Source organism: Protopterus annectens, chromosome 3.part0 (genome assembly GCF_019279795.1).
Source record: "Protopterus annectens isolate FY-2018-M chromosome 3.part0, PAN1.0, whole genome shotgun sequence".
In the NCBI taxonomy this organism is placed as follows: Eukaryota; Metazoa; Chordata; order Ceratodontiformes; family Protopteridae; genus Protopterus; species Protopterus annectens.
Genome location: NC_056731.1, coordinates 954,125,539 through 954,144,976, shown reverse-complemented (window position 1 = coordinate 954,144,976; position 19,438 = coordinate 954,125,539).

Sequence of the window (19,438 nt, the reverse complement as noted above, 5' to 3'; positions counted from 1 at the left end):
TTCCCCAAACCTGCTAGATTGTTTTCAAGGCAGCCACCCAGGACATACATCACTGAGAGGAGCAACACACGTCCCACATAGACTTTGAATAGCCCTTTATCAACATCACAGACATATGTTGTATCCACAAAACCAACAATCTGTGCATAGATATGTATTGTCATATGAAGAAATGGCAGTTTGTCCACAGATAGATCACACAAGCTATGAATTGTGGATTCCTGTTCAAGCTGTTCACACCTGCTGACCCACAAGGTTCATTCCTGGGATTGCCTAAAACTAAGTGCACACACATTACCATGTCCAGTCTGATGATGCCAGCATCCTACAAATATAGCAGAAGTATAAAAACCACACAGTAAAGCATATAGCGCGTCATGTTAATGCATATCTCTCTAGTATCATAACATAGTTAGGTAGGGGTTTGAATCCTGCAATTGCTGTGTGTGTGTGATTCCCTTTGGGAGTAGTGACCTTTTTGTAGACATTGACAACACATTAAAAGAGGTGAACTCCTCTTTGCCAAGTCTGATGATGTCAGTATCCCACAAATACAGCAGTGGAAATAACAACACCCAGTAAAGCATATAGCGTGTCGTGTTAATGCGTGTTTCTCTAATATCATAACATAGTTAGGTAGGGTTTTGAATCCTGCAATTGTTGTGTGTGTGTGGGGAGGTGTATGTGTGCGTGTGATTCCCTTTGTGAGTAGTGGCCTTTTTGTAGACATTGACAACACATTAAAAGAGGTGAACTCCTCTTTGCCAAGTCTGATGATGTCAGTATCCCACAAATACAGCAGTGGAAATGAAAACACCCAGTAAAGCATATAGCCGTTATATTAATGTGTATCTCTCTAGTACCATAACATAGTTAGGTAGGGGTTTGAATCCTGTAATTGCTGTGTGTGGGGGGGTGTATGGCCCATGTGTGTGGGTGACCTTTTGGGAGTAGTGGGCTTTTTGTAGACATTAACAACACATTAAAAGAGGTGAACTCCTCTTTGCCAAGTCTGATGATGTCAGTATCCCACAAATACAGCTGTGGAAAAGAACACTCCTAGTAAAGCATATAGCTCGTCATGTTAATGTGTATCTCCCTAGTGTCATAACATAGTTAGATAGGGGTTTGAATCCTGCAAATGCAGAGTATGAATGTGTGTGTGTGCGATTCCCTTTGAGAGTAGTGGCCTTTTTGGAGACTGTGAAAACACATTAGAAGAGGTGAATTCCTGTTTGCCAAGTCTGATGATGTCAGTATCCCACAAATACAGCTTTGGAAATGAATACTCCCACTAAAGTATATAGTGCATCATGTTAATGCGTGTCTCCCTAGTGTCATAACATAGTTAAGTAGGGGTTGGAATCCTGTGAATGTGTGTGTGTGAGATTCCCTTTGAGAAGAGTGGCCTTTATGGAGACTGTGAAAACACATTAGAAGAGGTGAATTCCTGTTTGCCAAGTCTGTTGATGTCAGTATCCCACAAATACAGCTTTGGAAATAAATATGCCCAGTAAAGTGTATAGCGTGTCATGTTAATGTGTATCTCCCTAGTGTCAAAGCATAATTAGAAAGGGGTTTGAATCCTGCAATTGCTGTCTGTATGTCTAATCCTATGAGACGAGTAGCCTTTTTGGAGACTGTGAAAACACATTGAAAGAGGTGAATTCCCCTTTGGCCGGTTTGATGATGTCAGTATCCCACAAATACAGCAGTGGAAATAAAAACGCCCACTAAAGCATATGGCGCATCGTGGTAATGCATATCTGTCTAGTATCATAACGTAGGTAGGGGTTTGAATCCTGCAGTTGCTGAGTATGTGTGTGTGTAACACTGTTGAATAATGTGTTGTGGGTTTTGCTTTTACTACTGTATGACATATCAGTAAAACAACAGTATGTGCATTGCACACTTCAGGTATCTGTGTGGCAAATACACATATGTACATGTGACCTAAATTGGTAACTGTGTGGCCAAGACATATATGTACATGTGAACTCATTCACTTCATAGGTGTGAAGCCAGCTGTCAACACGACTACATCTATTACCATTGACAGTTGTTGCTGCTGCTTCTTGTACCGTAGCTCACATGTGTATGTATGTGACAAGTCCAGCCACTGTAGTGAGCTGTGCCCTAGGTCATCTGTGTCACACACACACATGACAGTTGCTATAGAATAGTGTGTGTGGGTGTATATTACAGACATGTTCAAACACAACACAGTCTGTCAATAATGGCCATTCATTGTAGGTATACAACAACTCCGTGGATAGGCATACAGACCCCTTATTGCTTATGTAATACACTGAGGGACAACAGCATACCTTTGAGAATGTGGATATCAAAGGACAGATGAAATCACATGTGGCTGTTTGTACACATCGGTACCCCAGCTACATGTTGTGTGCTACTACCAATGTGGTACTATCAGGATACTATGTGTAGTAAATGTGGATGACTATGCTATTGTTGGCTCATAGCTTCACAACATGGGTTTGTCAACAGGTAGCTGTCTGTATGATACCCTTGTGGAGGATAAGTTTCTAATCCGGGGAATGCATTGTAGGCCACTGTATGCATCACCAGATGTGGACGTACATATCCCTAGTGTGTCTGCTTGTACCTAGGACGGACACATGCCAAACAGGAGTGGTCACGGGAATGTGTGGTGGTCATTACCACTGGTAACTGGTATAGTACAATACCGGAAAGATTCTAATGCTACTGTGTATCCTACAGCTGTGTGTCAGTTGTCAAGACATCATCTAACGATTGGTTAAAATCAGGCTGTTGAGGTTATGTACACTACCAGAATGCTAACCAATGACCGATATCAACAGTATCACCCACAGCATAGTGTCATACCATGTCATACACACATGTGTACCCAAATGACATATGTGTAGTGACATGCATATTGGACACCAATAGGAAATATGAAGCATTAACACTGTGTAATACAGGGCATGTCACCCTTCCCATGTGCCCACCATGCACATGGATGCAAACAGTGCACCTCCACCATGTTCACAAATGTACACCTTGAAATCTGCACTGCACACATCACACACGCAACATCCACTCACCGACACATGCTGCCAGTACCACACACATCAGCCAACTGGCACATGTGTGGACAATCCATGTTTGGAATTAGCACTGGTGTAAATAATACTAAATTGATAATCAGTGCTGTGATGCATCATGCCTGTTCAGATACACCTACAAGGATATCATTACACTTTACCGTTCACAACATGCTAACATTGCTACACTGCTAGTAGGTCACCCTGTGCATCAGCACCATGTTATCCTGTTCCTGCATCAATGTCACAGATGACAGGAGGTGGCACAGTTTCATCATATGCACAGGGTGTGTGATTGTTTTTCCAGAGCCTGACAATGACCCATCCAATCAACATGTATGTGTGTGTGTGTGTGTGTGTGTGTGTGTGTGTGTGTGTGTGTGTGTGTGTGTGTGTGTGTGTGTGTGTGTGTGTGTGAGGGACAACAGTACAGTATGGGTCAGTGTTGATGTGATGTGTGTGTGTGTATGTGTTAGCCCTACGTGTTTGGTAGTATGTGTGTGTGTCTGCATGCACAAAGTACCCCCTTGTGGCTGCCAAATATGGGAGTTTGTGGGACAGCCACAGACTGTACCTACCAGGCTGTACAGATCACTGTCTCCGGCCACGGACACAGTACCTGTGCCTGGCAGGGGTGACACAGACAGTATCGGGTACTAAGCCAGACTGAGTACTATCGTCAGAGGCAGAGGGATGTTGACTGGACCCATGTCCTTGCTGGGACTGGCCAGAGCCACATGCACTTGGTCGTCTCGGCTGGTCTGCCAACAGCCCAGCCACAACATTGCTGGGGCTGGTACTGTCATTACAGGAGCAGCTGGCACTTGGGTGTCGTCCGTGACGACTGCCAGCTGATGATGTTGCTGGCATACATCCACGTCGACGGCCCAGCCATCCTGCACTGTCCTGGCACATGGACATAACATTGCAGAGGACATCTAGTGTCTCCCCCCAATGTCTATCAATGACATCAGTATAATTGCGGATGGCACCGGCAAGGTCACGAATACTGTCATTGATCGCTGTGTTATGAGCCTTCTGCGCCCTTAGTCCCTGCCTGGTGTACCATTCCATACATGCCTGTGCTTGCATCACAGCCCGGAACATACCTGAGGTTGTGAGACCTGTGCGGGCATGCCTGCCAGTGGCATTACGACCAGCGGTGCACTCACGAGAACCCCTGGACATATGCCTATGTGGTACCATTCCAGGTGTCTGGGCATGGCTGCTGTGTGGGGTTGCATGTGCCATAGATACCACACTTTCCTGGTCAATGCCTACCATATGCTGTTCCTCACCTAAGGCCATTGGTGTTGAGGGATGTAATGGCAATATGTATGTGCACATAGATGGGGTGTAAAGCTGTGTACTGTCAATTGGTGGACCACTGACAGACCCTGTCAAACATGCCTGTGCCACTACACATGTATCATCATGGTCACTATTTGTGGCAGTGACCTCAGGTTCCCTGCTGCACCCATCCAATATTGTTCACCACCTGTGAGAGGGAGACAGGAAGCACACTTTACCATCTGTACAGGATGTTCGCACACATGCACACATGAACACATGCACACATGCACACATGCACACATGAACACATGCACACATTCACACATGCACACATTCACACATGCATACTAATACACTATTCATTCAAGTTGACACACACACACCAACAGCAATATGGAACATAGTCGTTAGTGGTTGATGGTGGAGTACAGTATCACAAGCCAAAGAGTCCTATCACACGTGTCAGCATGAAGGATGTGTGTTGCTCAACAGCATGCAGTGCAAGTGTAGGGAGTCCTTGTTGATAACAGTATACATGTCATTGATGCATGTGTGTTGTTCAATGATTGGCCTCACCCTGGTACACAATGTGTACATGGACACAACATTGCACTGCAAGTCTGAAACACTTTCCAATGTTCTGTGCACCATCACTCATAGGTATACAAACCATGGCCGGATGCACACAACTGTCAGGTGTATAACAATGAATGCTATGTGTAGTACTGCATGTACTGTAACTGGATGTAGTGTAGTACCATGAGCCATCATCAGGCAGCATCATGTGGTCACTCAAGGCCACTGATGCATGTCACACTGGCAACTATCTTGCTGTACCTGACCTGCACCACTTAGGCTACATTTAACAGTTCACAGACAGTTGTTACATGGGCATTTCAGGTGTTCAATAGGGAACATTGCCTAACATGACTGTGTTGTGCGCCCCATGATAGGCCTCTACCCCCAGGTATAGTATGTGTGCTGTGTTGATGACATATAGGATACTGGAGTATGACCTTACAGCAGGTGTCTACATACACCATGTGTATCATATTAACACATACTGCATATGACAAAGTGGTGTATGTTGTGTGCATGTGTATTGACTCTGCCTAGACAATGTCCACTACAGTGTACCCCACTTGTTTGTGATGCTCTGTGTGTTGCATGTGCATGAGTCAGCTACTCATGTCACTGGGAAGTGCATAGTCACACAGAGAACATGCAGAGCATGCTCTATGTGTAGGTGTTTAACATGTGTATATGGCTACAACTCTCCTATGACATGCACATGTTATATGCTATATTGACTGTAGCCCACTCACCAGCATGGGTCTGCTGTCTTGCTATCACACCAGAGGGACCTGCAAGGATATGAGACAGAATGTCAGTGTCAACAACTATGGCATTGCTGCTGTGAGTCTGCAATTATACAGTAGTACATGGGGTGACAGTCACAGGCATACAGATAATGTCCCGAATTATCAGTATTGCATGACACCAGGTTCCACATATTCTGCATACACAGTACACATCTGATTAATGCATATTATAACACTTGGGATAAAAGTGGCCTACAGATATGTCATGTTACCTGCACACTCGTTATCGCTGTGCTGGGTGACTCTGGCCTCCATGACGACACAGGTGTGTTGTACTGGTTGGCCAGGAGCCACCATGCTGAGGAGCAGCTCTTCCACTCTGGTGAGGGGGGACATGTAGCAGCACCACCACCTGTGGCAAGCTGTTGTCTGTGGACATCGGAGGCATGCTGCCGGACATGTCTGATTAAATCACTGCAGTGATGGCGTACCTGCTTATAAGTCCGGTTATGCATGTCTACATCATTCACCTGATGGACACCATCCTGCCACAGTGCAGTGCGACCATGCTGGTCCTGGCAGGTTCTTGAGAACAGAAGGTTATAATGTTGGATGAGTGCATCTGAGATAACTTCCTCCTCCTCAGGGGAATAGGCTGGCTTTCTGTTGTGTGACATAACCCTGGAAGACAATTAAACAGTAATTGTGAGCAAGTCATCTGGCACACTCAACATTCTAATGTACAGACATCAATGAAATGCCATATATAGCAACCTATTGGCTGTCAGTAGATACACACTTTTAATACCACATATGACTGCTAAACCCGCAACTGCCTGACAGTGTCTAGCACATTCTATATACCAAACCATGTTCTGCACAGCCATAAAGTGAAACCAGTATGTAAGACTATACAACAGTACATGGCACACTGTATGTGACACAATGCACCACCTAGCCACAGGAGGTGTATATGAAGCTAATGCATACAGACATTTGTCATCCATTGAAATTAATGTACAGTATGGTTACAGTACTATCAGTACACCACACTACTTGTTGATAGCAAACCCCTCAGTATCATATGTGCACATTCATCACTATAGGTGGCATACTGCTTTACTACACTATACATGTTGCTAGATACACACTTATATCCTGTGACACACATACCACCGAGGCCATGTTACAGTCATACCCACACACACATCAGACATACCTACAAGACACAAAGGTATGGTAACCCAGATTACATTTACCTGTGTACCATACATTACTGTGTGTCAGCACCTACATAACCTCATGCCTGAGGTATGTAATGTGTGAGGACTACAGGTAACAAACAAAAGTGTGTTACCAAGCCATGTGAATATAAACCATACTGTGCAGTTGAGGCATACAGCTTCAGGTAGTACTACAGTCCATACATGAGTTGTATTCACTAGTGTTAACAATCAATAAGCAGACATGTACAGTTTTAGCCTACAATGGCACACTCCAGTCAACACCATGGGACTACGTCACAATGTATGCCATACTGCTTTTCCTGCCTGGCAATAGCATACGGACCTTTTGAAGGGATTAGAGCTACAACACTACATACCATGGTATACACAGATTCCCACTAGGCTATCACACATATACACATCATTGACACATTCGCATACACATTCTCCATCACACACAGTCAACCTCACATAACATGTGATGCAACAGGTACATGCGTGTGTGTATCATGTCCTAAGTAGCTGATAGGCTGTTATCCATAGAGCCTATGGAAGCCTAGACATATGGTACCCTGCACTACAACACCCATGTAGTGTAGGTTCATGTGCCCCTGTCATGCAGAGCCACAGGGGTGATTACCGGGTTGTGTTTCCTATCTCACATGCAGTCATCATGGTTATTCATGGCAACTGCTAATGAGGACCTTCATTTGCTGTTGATAGGTAGTTGGTTCCACAGTATGGTATGTGTTTGTGATGATAATGTGCCAGTCGAGCATGTTCTGCTTTTTACATTACAAGGTGTAGATCAGTAGAGTGTGTATCTTGTCTGGTGTTACATCTGTTTACATGGAACACGTCCAACACCTGTGGGTTTGCCATAGCTTTGTATGTTAGGCAGGGGTAGCCTCTGGGTAGGCTGTATGCAACACAGTGTTGCTGTGGTTTTGTAAGACAGTCAGCATAGGGCATCTGTTTGAGTCCGGTAATACTCTTTGTGAGGTATGTGTCTGGCGTCTACTGTTGCTGTGGATGTCTTCTGAGGTACATACCAACAGGGACATTGTACTCTATGATGGGTGTTATGACTGATGAGTGGAGTGGAACACTGACCTCTGTTTCCATGGATGACACATGTTTACTGATGACATGTGGGCTGTACTAGGTTTACATGACTAGTGTGGCACAGTGATCATCATTAGGGACAGTACTGTCCACCTGTGTCCCGTAGTCTCTTATCACACCTTCGGTGTTAAGTAAACTACCACCTATGTGTTAGTTCATGGGTACAGGGCTTTTAACAACAGGGATGGCAATACATGTGCAACATTCAGCTGGAGCATACATATGAACATCCACTGGTGTACACATATATATGCATATCGGCACATATACAGTCCACCTTTCATGGTGGGAATATCAATTATGCAAAGGTTGAGGGGGATACAGTTATGTAATGATATTGCACAGTCTTGTGCAGAATGCATGGAAGGTGTTCTCAGCCCATATATGTTTAGCAGGACCCCCTACCTGAAGGACTATATACCTAACAAATCATACCCACGGCGTTTGAACAGCACATGTCATATGCCAGCACTGTATGCTGTCTTGTTTGACACACACTACAACCTATATATAAATATGCACATAACAATCTGCACCAACATATAAATGTCTGCCCTTCACAAACAGTTGCAGTAGGTCCCTTGCTCTATGCATATGTTCAGATACTTATAAATCAGACACACATGTATCTCGCCATATGTGTGTGCCATACAGACACAAGGTCCACACTGTTGTAAGTCCATACACCTCACAGATGACCTGTTGGGTCTTGCTACAACATGGACAGTTGCCACATGTGTGCATACAGTAATAGTACAAGGGTATACATAGCTGCAAATGATACATTACTATACTAGCCTGCTACAGCAGTTGCCAATGCTAAGCTACACATTATGTGACTATCATGCATGTCTTACTCTGTGACATCCAAGTTTATATAGGTGTTTGCAGTACCCCCCAAACTGCCATTAAACGCAGTACTGTACAGACCATAGATAACATGTTCAGATGTTTGACATGTACTGCTGAGCTACAAATGTTACACTTATGTCCCACTGCACACAGCTACACAACAATTTGTCCATGGCAATACTTATGCATGGCATCAGTGCATACATACCTACTGCTGCCACATATGCATGTTTCAGAGGATCTACAGTACTAATCATAAACATCTACTATTTGCCAGTAACTACAAACTGTTACATACCTGTATGTCCCTTTCAGGTCCGTCTGTGTCTGCTTTGATGTTTTTGTTTTTATTAAGTACAGAAATGTACTGTTGTTTACTTTGTTTTTTTGGGGGTTTTTTTTCTTACGTGCTTGGAGTTGTTCACTGTCTGGAACATGCAATGTAATGATTGCATGTGGGGATAGCAAGTACTATCTGCTTTTATAGGTATCTGCACATGTGCATGTGATGCCCTCTGCACCAGTTGTTGCCCAGCATTTGATAAATGCATACAGCCTGCTGAGTGGTAATTGCAGTACTCACTATCATAGCAACCCAATGCTATAAATTGCTAAGGTATGTAGGTGTAGCCCTTTCAGATTTCCAGAGTGGGGCCCATGCTTGTTTGCTGTGGACACTGTTGTGTAAGTCAGAAGGTTGGTATACATCTTATAAATGAAGCTAGAGATGTAGACGGTGAGGTACATGTTGTACTCAGACCTGACTGTTGCCACTTCCAGTACTGAGCTATCAGTGTAGAGTTTTACTCACCTCTACAAATGCTTACACAACATTTATGTGACTATGTAGTTTATTTTCTACTCATATAATTAACTGCCATACAAATGTAGTTATTGAGACATATTCTCTTGGCACATGAACTGTTTGTGAACTGTTATACTGGGAATATTAATGTACTGACTTCTGCAGGGTTTGTGTTTTTTAGTGTAGTGTCCTCTCCAGCTCAACTGGTGAACCTGGGAATATTGAGGCAATGTTACAATTGCCTCATGTACACAGACAATCCTCTCCTTCTCCCACAAAACACAAATACATGCGAGAGATGCAACTATACGGCCAAACTGGAGGCTGAGCTCTCTCAACATAGGACTGGCAAGACCAGACAGGAGGAGAAGGTAACCACACACAATACATACCCAGTCACACATGGTACCATCACAACTTCAAATCATACACATACTCACACAAAGACATACTCGGAGGCTCTGATCAAAAATTTACCAAAACAGCAGAGGCCACCAAAGCAGACACCCAAACAACTACCACCTCATGACCCAACACATGCAACACATAGACCACACAGTCAGAGTGTCAAACAGTCACCGCCTTAAGGCCAAACAAAATGCCAGACACACTTGTCATTGGTGATTCCATAGTCAGACACACTGACGTCCGCTCACCAGACTGAGTAAGGAGAAGGTCACAGTAAGCTGCCTGTTGGGGCTAGAATCCGCCACATAACGCAAGCACTCAGGTCTCTCAACAGCAGGTACAATACGACTCAGTCATTGTCCACGCTGGTGTCAACGACCTGAGACGCACCTCCTTGGACTACATGAAAAGGGACATCGAGGAGCTCTCTGATTATGTAGCCCAGGCAGGTATGACCCTGACCTTGAGCAGTATCCTACCTTCACCTAGAATGATGCCACAATACAGTGATAAGATGATCAGCTTTAATAATTGGCTTAAATTCTGGTGTCATTCAAAGGGGATCCAATGTCTGTCTGCCTGGGATGACATGCTGGACAAGCCACGCTGCTTCAAGTGACGGCTTGCACCTGTCACCCTGGGCTTCCGGATATTGGCAAAGGCTCTTGCCACCCCATAGTGCCTTTTTAGGCAAGGCTCAAATTCTAAACCTACCACCCTAGAACACCAAAAGGAAAAAACTAAGGGTAATGCTGCTCAATGCCAGAAGTCTCACTCTCAAGATGCACGCACTCGAGGCCCTTCCCAATATGGAGAACATCGATGTCTGTGCTGTGACAGAAACCTGGTTCAAGGCTCCTGAGAGCACCCCAGCACTAACAGGTTTCACCTCATATCATGCGTTCCGGCCCCAAAATCCGGACAACGCCAAGAAAGGAGGGGGGTGTCCATATTCATAAAGGACACCCACACCTCAAGTTTGGTGGCAAGGCACGATGCATCGGAGACCATCCAGGTGCAATTAACCATAGGCAAGACTGCTCTGCAATTTGTAGCATGTTACAGGCCACCCTCTCAAACTCAGGAACCTCACATGGCCTTCCTGAAAACATTGGAGGGGATAAATGTATCTCCAAACACCATCATACTAGGTGACTTCAACTACCCTAATATAGACTGTGAACACTACTCAAGCCCGAACACCCTAACCCAAAGATTCCTGGAGTTCATAAACTCAAATGCCATGGAACAACTAGTCACCATCCCCACAAGAGGAGAAAACATACTTGATCTCATCATCATGAACATGGGATCAAAATGTTCAACACCGGAAGTATACCCCTCACTGGTGAGATCAGATCATAAACTAATCTCGCTGGAGGTCCTCATCCCGCCCCCACCTGAAACAAAAAAGACCACAGTGAAAAACTTCTCAAAAGCCGATTTCACACTTCTAAAAACTAGTGTGGTCTCTTTTAAGGCCCCTGAGCCAGTGGTAAACATTACTCAAACCGCTGAATCACTTACAAATGCCTTCTACCAGCACCTACAGGACTGCATGGATCAGGCAATCCCAAACAAAACTAAGACTCTCTGTACCAAAGGCAAGCGTCCAGTCAAGTGGACCCCAGCCATAAACAAGCTCTACAACAAAAGGAGGAAGCTACTACAAGATAGAGCAAAATCCTTGAAAGGTAAGACACCTTTGATCATTATAAGTAAAAAAACTAAGAGCTCTCATAAAATCATCCAAGGCAAATTTTGAGAGAAAAATCACCAAGGACTCTAAAGACAATCATAAGGCCTTCTTTAGCTATGTTAGAAACCTAGGAGGAAACTCCCAGATATGCTCAGAATTAGTTCAAAATGATGTGAAAATTACTGAACCTACACACATTGCTAACATACTGGCTGACAGGTTCAGTGCAAACTTCCCCCCCCCCTCCCCCCAAAAGGAGAGATACCTATTCCAGAGGATTGTAGCCCCCCAAACATCTCCAACGCCCAGGTGAGAACTGCCCTCACTAAGGCAAAAAACACAGCATCCATGGGACCGGATGGTGTCCCCGGCTGTGTGCTTCATGTACTCAACGAGGAATTAAACCCAGTTAGGACAGCTGTTTAATCTTAGCCTCACCTCAGGATACACCCAAGGAGTGGCGCACGCGACTGTGGTCCCACTTCATAAGGGCGGTGCCTCCACAGACCCTGGAAATTACCACCCCATTAGCTTGACAAGCCTTATCTGCAAAGCCATGGAGAGGATCATAATGGAACTCATAAATAAAGACATAGGGAACTTGCAGACTTTGGATCCAACCCAGTTTGGCTTTGTCAAAGGCAGATCCTGCCTCTTAAACTTGGTTGACTTTTTGAGACAGTCACCAAGGCCATTAATGAGGGAAAGGCAGTCCATACAGCCTACCTCGACCTGGCAAAGGCCTTCACACAATACCCCACTCAGGTATCATCGAAAAACTCATCAGCTTGAATGTAAACCCATACATCACAAGATGGGTTGCAAACTGGCTAAGTGACAGAACCCACAGGGTCAGAGTTGCTGGAGCCATGTCAGACTCAAAGCCTGTCACAAGTGGTGTCCCACAGGGCTCAGTCCTGGGTCCACTCTTGTTCGGCATCTACTTTTCTGAAGTACAAGCAAACACAGGAGGGTTATGGCTGACAAAGTTTGCAGATGACTGCAAACTGGGCGCTATAGTCGAAAACACATCTGACACAGATATCCTCCAGAAGGGCCTCACAGAAACGGATAACTGGTGCCAGAGCCATGGCCTGAAGTTAAACGCCAAAAATGCATAGTCATACCCTTCGGGAAAAACAAGGTTACCCTAGCTACCATATAGGTGGCAATCCACTGAGCACAGAAAAGTCATCAGGGATCTGGGGACCCAAGTTGACAGTAGCCTTCGCTTGACACTCATGTTGCTAAAGTAGTTAGGAAAACCTTCTATATCGCCCACCTGATCATGAAGGGATTCACATCTAGATCAAGGGAGGTCATCGTCCCCCTGTACTCATCACTCCTTAGACCTATGATTGAGTACAATGCCCCGTTTGGAATGTATCTGACCAGACACCTGCTGCAGCTTGAAAGGCTCCAAAAGTTCCTCACCAAAAGGATAAAGGGTCTCAAAAATATGTCTTATGCTGCCCGACTGAAAGAACTCCAGCTCTATTCAGTCTCATACCGCTTGCTCAGAGGTGACCTGTGCCTGACATATAAGGCCATGTCAAACCCAGATTTGATGAATATGCTTCACCTCAAAAAATCTAGATCCCTCAGAACCACAAGGGCGGGAGACTTAAACCTTGACATGGTTATAAATAGAACATGCTGGAGAGACAGATTCATCACCCAGAGACTCCCTATGCTGTGGAACAAAATCCCGGTACATGTGAGGCAGAGCACCTCGCTGGCCTTGTTCAAGAGGAATCTTGACCAATGGATGGGAGATCGCAGATATACCCCAGGGATTACTTCAGTGTCACTGCTTGACAGAGGCACAGAAAAATGATAGGCATAGTTTTTATTCAAACTAAAGGGGTGGCGAAAGCCACATAACTATGGGCTAGGCTTATAAATGCCCTTGGGCAGATAGCCTAGTATGAACCTATGAACCTATGAACCTATGACATTAGCACAGGGTTCGCAGGACAACTGGACAATTCCTGTACTGAGTATGCCTACCTACACACTTGGTAGACCCTAAACGCACAAGTATATTTTAATTGTGGGGGGGTGCTTACATACAGAGAGCATTATGCATTAGTGTGTGAATATTATCTTACTGGACTTGCAGGATTGGTGTGTACCTGTGAGTTTATCAGGGCAGGTCGTCTGTCTGCATAGTTCCCAACTGTGAACCTACCCAGATGGTAGCCAGAGGTTACACTGTCATTCTTTGTCTGTGCAACTCACAGGTGTTTTCAGCACTGTTACAATGGCATTGTTACAGTCAGTTGCTACCAGTACATGGCTACATCCATTGGTATTTCTGTGTTATACTCCTACATAAGGGTATGCTTGGGATGGTCCTAACAAAGCTATTTGCAGAGTGTGTAACAGCAGTATAGCCTATATGCCTGTGTGTTTGTGCCTTTGCCAGGTCTATGGAACACTCAGATACATCTTTGCGTGGAGTCAGGGATAGGTAGTTGAAAGTGAAGTACACCTTACACATAATAGGGGCAGTATGTGTAGACTTCAGTGAAGCAGTGCATATGGATTACTACTCCTTTCATGACATACAAGTGGTGTCTACTGTTATTATTGTCAGTATTCATTGTGTAATAGCCCACCTTTCTGACTGATGTCAGTACTTTTCTGAGGGATTCTGAGGGACACAGCTAAAATATGTTTCACAATCAGGGACATCCCTGGAAAGTTGACAGAGTTAGGAGGTATGGCCTCTGCCCTACTCAGATATGCCAGCGTTTGTCCTGCTATGATACTGTGTGGAGGTTGTAAAGTGCCTCTGTAACATTATTTTCTGCTTGATTGGCTGCTTCTTACATCACACTCATGTAATGCAATCCCACAACAATTGCTGGTAAAGATCCACAGAACAAGCTTTGTGTTATGGCCTTCCTATTTTTCATTTACATTCACTCGTAATGCATGATATATTTTTTGCAGCACCAAGTTATTGTATATCTGTTGTGGCTTAGTGGTACCTCATGCAGTCTAATGTGTCCAAGGTCTGGGGTTTGAGAATGACAGAGGTATTTTATTTTGCTGCTGAGCAGAACAAGGGCGCTGACACAGAGTGACTAAGGCACGTTTAAGCAGTTGTAAGTGGGTTTGCGCGGGTTTGTGCGATGCTTAGCTAAGCACATGCACACTGCTAAACCCGCTTACTACTGCTTAAAAGTGCTTACTCCCACTAACCCCTGCGCTAATTTCTTTGAAAGAAAAGAAAATGGGGAGATAGGAAAGTGGTGAAAAAGGGGTCACAAAGCGGGAAAGACAGTAGGTACACAAGCTCGGGATGTGCAGGATGGGTGTAGGGAAGGTCCATAGCTGCCCATTTCTTTACCAGCAACAGCTGTGCATATGTAGCAAATTTGGAGTGAAATTTGAAACCTTCCACCCCTGAGAGAGGGGTGAGGACAACAAAGTATGTTGTACTGCCAATTATAATTATCAGTTTACATGTCCAGCGGACATGTGTGCAAAATGGGCAGCTATGTATGGGGCATGATTTTTTTGCGGGTACAGATTGCCCTTTTTTTTTCAGGGGAGAGTGGAAAGTGAGGTAGAGGAAGTAGGTATATTTGGGGAGATAGGTTGGGTAGGTAAAGAGAAAAGACAAACAAAACACATACATGGGCGGAGTATGACACATGGGGTGGGTGAACACAATTGATGGGGACGGATGTTTGGAAATCGCAAGCCCATGAGCCCACAGATGGTAACAGTGGGACTGAGATCCCCACCCATGGGCAGTCACCACTGAACCTTCACCGATCCAAGGGTCGCTGTGCTGGGGGCTGCGTAGGAGGAGCAGGCTCACCCGCGAGTCGCGCCACTCTCGCCTCGAGCTGGCATAGGGGATCAGCGACTAAATGTGGGATCTCCCTATGCACCACAACCCGGACCCTTCGGAGGGTGACAGGAGGCCCTTCTCTGCCCACGCTTGCAGGGGGGACGAGCCCCATCCCCTGCAGCGCTTCCACCCAAAGGTGGCACAGGACCAACGGAGGAGGGTAGCCCGGGCTGGGCACCAGACCTGCTGGTGCCAGGTGCAACTGCCAGCTGAGGAGGGACAGGTGGGTCCGCTGGGACCGGCCTTCCCATACGTTCTGTGATTAGGTATGTTTAATTACAACATAGACAACAGCATTCCAAGTTAGTTGTAACAGCATACAGTAATATTCCCATTAAACCAACACACCAGGGTTACAACAGTTGAACAGCAAGCATAACACATGCATATATCGAATGACAGTCGACATTACAACAGCATGCAGGGATGATTGGTGGCAACAGGCCACCAAGATTGTGGTGTTTTAACAGGGGACATGCATCAACGTAAATGCAGATTTTATCTAACAATAGGACATATGTCCCAACAAATGTTATGAGATTAGACATACCCATTGAGGTGTGGAATTGCATTGTTTATGCACATGGAGTAGGGTGTAAAAAGAAACCTCCATTAACATCTTATTAGTACTTTAATTGTACACTACATTCCTATTGACTGCAGGTGTATATCCCCTACATGTATTATTATACTAGGCAACATGCATTTGATTGCATTATGGCTTTGGCTACTTCATTATATACCTGACCTATATCTGACATAGTAACTGTCCAAGATGCAGATGTTACTGCTACATACTTGTATTTTATTTATATTTTTATGTATCTGCACATCTGGATGTGTTCACATGACATTTTCACTTGATTTTCTACACAACCCTACTTTTCAGGTAGCACACTAACATTTCTGGGGAACACCTTGACAGGCTACTCGTGTGCCAGATTTACCTATGCATGTCAGCCATTTAACAACTGTTGAGGACTGTTACATGCTTCACAGCTACTGGCACTTCCTTCATCCACTTTATATGGGACTGCACAACTGTGGGTTGCCAGCACTTAATATAACAGTAATATTTCTTTAATGCAAGGGTACAACAACATTTCTGAGTAACGGGCACATACACACTGCAAGTATTATACCTTTCTTATTTACATTAAAACTATTTTCTACAGGCTCTCTCCTTTATTTGATATTACACTGCATACAGTAGACCTATTCAGGACATATTATACCTTTATTGATAGGTTACAACACTGTTTTTGCAGGCTCACTCACTTATTTTCTATGACAGTGCATGCAGAGATAGTATTCCAGACATATTTTTGCTTTATTCATGGGTTATTACACTCTATTCCTGGCTATCTGACTTATGATATGTAACAGTACATGCAGAGGATTTGTTCAGGGAATAAATGTTTTATGCTTCACAGCTACTGCCACTTCCTTCATCCACTTCCTATGGGACTGCACAACTGTGGGTTGACAGCACCTAATACAACAGTACTATTTATTTATTGCAAGGGTACAACAACATTTCAAAGTAAGTGACACAGACACACTCCAAGTTTTATACCTTTATTAATTACATTGAACACTCTTTTCTACAGGCTCTCTCCTTTATTTGATATTACAGTACATACGGAAGACATATTCAGGACATATACATTTCTTGATAGGTTACAACACTTTTTTTCAGGCCTGCTCACTTATATGTTATGACAGTACATGCAGAGATAGTATTCCACACTTATTTTACCTTGATTGCTGGGTTAGTACACTCTATTTCTGGCTCACTGACATTTGTTATATAACAGTACATGCAGAGGATTTATTCAGGACATTTTATTGCTGTATTATTGGGTTAAAACACTTTTGTCATGCTCACTCACATATATCAAGTAACAATACATGCAGAATATTTACTAACCTGCCTGGTGGTGCAGCCTTAGCAGCCTATCTGCATAGGCTTGCTGATTCATAGTATGAACACCTGCAGCTGTGAAGTAAATGAAGGGGTATTGAGACATACCTATCCATTATTTAGACTATATTAGCATGTCTTACGTACTGCATTCCATGGCTACCTACTTAGTAGTGGGGCATTATGCATATGACGGGCCTCCTGGATCCACTGGTTCAGAAGGTCCTGCTTCCATCTCTTCAGGTCTGCATGGTGGTGACGGACCTGCTCACCCGTCCGAGTGATGCCTGTGGCACTGGTGAGTTCATGAGCCAACCGGTTCCAAGCCTCTGCCTTATACTCCGTTCCTTGGAACTAGCCCTGCAGGAGTCGAGTCTCATGCCAATGGACTAGGAGCCAAACCATGTATCTTGACTCCTCGATGCCCCAGTATTGCGCTCTAAAGCATGTACCCTCTCCAGCACCAGACATTCTAACTGCAGATGGGAGCTACAATCACTTATGGCGAGTATTCCCGCCTATGCAGCTTAAATATGCCGCATTTCCCACACTTTTCTGTGATTGGCCATTTTTGAATATTCTCAGCTGACTGCAGACCTGCTTAGCAATGGTTAATCTAACATTTATTACTATATATATGTTAACAGTGGATGTTTATCCTAAGCTGGCGTGGCTTAATGGTTCAGTACTTTGATTATGGTGCACAGTGTCCTCGGTTCAAACCTTATCATTGCTTTTTATTTTACTACTGTCCAGACAGGTTAGGGGGTGTGGCTGTGTTTAAGCAACTTTGCTCTACGTTGCTCCACATTGCCTGACGGTGCGCTGGTTGCCATGGCACGCACCTCCGCACAAATCAGTTGCACTGGGTAAAGCGCTATTTAGCTATGGGCAACTACATTGCACTGGGTAAAGCGTGATTTAGCTATGGGCAACTACATTGCACTGGGTAAAGCGCGATTTAGCTATGGGCAACTACATTGTGCTGGGTAAAGCGCGATTTAGCTATAGGCATCTACATTGCGCTGGGTAAAGCGCTGCTTAACTGAGGACAATTATATGTCAGGTTCCTTTATAACTTTACATTTTGTTCACTGATACATAGGCCATTTCAATGGTTTTTAGTAAAAGTTTTATCATAGCTGTCTGGACTTATTTCATATACTCATTTTGAACATAAAATAGGAAGGGGGAGTGGTGGGACTCGAACTGTGAATGCCTCCTCTTTCTGCGAACGCTCTACCACTACGCTATTACTATTTGGTGTAATTTGCATACACATTCCTTATTATGCTCTTCCATGTCAAGATTGTTAACTGCAGCTAAGCAAAGGGCACACCCGCGCACACACACGTAAATACAGGCAGCTATATCGATAATTAGAAAAAAAAAATTAATGTTTTACTTTTTATAACTGTGCTGGGGGTTTACAATGTCAGGGAGTGTGGTGTTGGGTACATGGACATTTGAGTGGACTCGCTCTTGTGTGTTGACATTTGGCATTTCACACACTTGCAGGGGCGTGGACCTTTACACTGCTCGGCAGTCGGACACGTCCCCTGCTTGCCTGCATGGTCCGTGTTAGACTTGGGGTAGAGTCAGCATGCCCTCATGAATATTCATGGCACACTGACGTCATTCCATTCAACTGCAGCCTCCGAGTAAGACTTATTTAGTCTTACATGGAGGATTTGTGAATCCAGGGGTATATCTTTACAGCTTAAATTTTGTAGTCTATTTTCTGAAAATGCATTGAATTTTTTTTCTATGTGCAAGGTGCTTTGGTTAGAAAGTATAATAAATGCACATATTTTATACTTAATTTGA